This window comes from Equus asinus, chromosome 1 (genome assembly GCF_041296235.1).
Source record: "Equus asinus isolate D_3611 breed Donkey chromosome 1, EquAss-T2T_v2, whole genome shotgun sequence".
In the NCBI taxonomy this organism is placed as follows: Eukaryota; Metazoa; Chordata; class Mammalia; order Perissodactyla; family Equidae; genus Equus; species Equus asinus.
The window spans coordinates 93579775-93580870 of NC_091790.1; positions in this window are offsets into that span (position 1 = coordinate 93579775).

The following is a 1096-nucleotide window of genomic DNA, read 5'->3' on the forward strand; positions in this document are numbered from 1 at the left end:
AGCTTGCTCTTGGGTGAGGCAGACCTCTGGCAAGAACTGGCTACACTTCCCTGCATGCACAGGTGACTTTGGTGCATTTATGGGCAGGGCAGGACCCTGGCATGGAAGCATGCAAATATTTCAGGTGTTTGTAAGGGGGAAAAATTCCCCATGTGGCTATTTGCAAAACCTAGCTGTTTAAGTTGACTGCTGGTTTGATGGTGGGTAGGGCCATTTCCTGGGCTGAGCTGCCTGTGCTGCCTGGCTACACTCAATTGTTTCAGGTGCTCTAGGGAGTGGGGCCGGCCCCTGTGCTAACAGGCTAGAGGAAGGATTCCAGTGATGCCTGCCAATGTCTGTCTAAGCATGGCTGAACTAGTGACAATAACGGCTGCTGCCAGTGTCTCGTCCCTGGCAGGTGGGCCCAACCCCCTCCTGCCTCTCCAAGATGCTCCATGCTTAGTAAATAAGTCTAAAAGAGATGGACTATGCACTTTTCTATTTTTTTCTATGTTTTCGCACTGGTTTCCAGGTTGAATGAGTCTGTATGTGGACCCTTTAAAAGCAGGCTTTACATTCCCTGAAACTCCATAGCTTTCCAGGGTGTATTACCCGTTGGTTTTCAAAACCACATGCTTTGGTATCTCCTCTCTCTTATGCTGAATCTGAGGGCCTGGGTGCCTAATGTGGGGCTCAACTCTCCTGCTCCTCCAGGAAAGGCTTCATGCCTTCGAGATTGCTCTTGATGATGAAGCACAGTGGCTTGGCTGTGTTTAGTTTTCCCTAAGCAAAGCTGTACCTCAGCCTACCCCCCACCCCTGGGTAGTCCCTTGTTGTGGAAGTTCTTTTCATCCAGTTTCCAAATCTCTCTTAGCATAAATTGTTCTACAGGTAGTTTTAGGTTTGTTGTGTCCATAGGAGGGAGTGAGTTCAGGATCCTCCTATTCCTCCATCTTCCACACTCCTCAGTGTTCATCACACATGTCCTTATGTTGAGATACAAATATGAAAACCCCATTTACCCTCTTAAGGAAATAGGCATAACTTCCTATGGCTTAAGTGCAGGATGTACCTAGTGACTTTCTTCAAAGAGTAATAAGGAAAAAGTTAAAAAAAA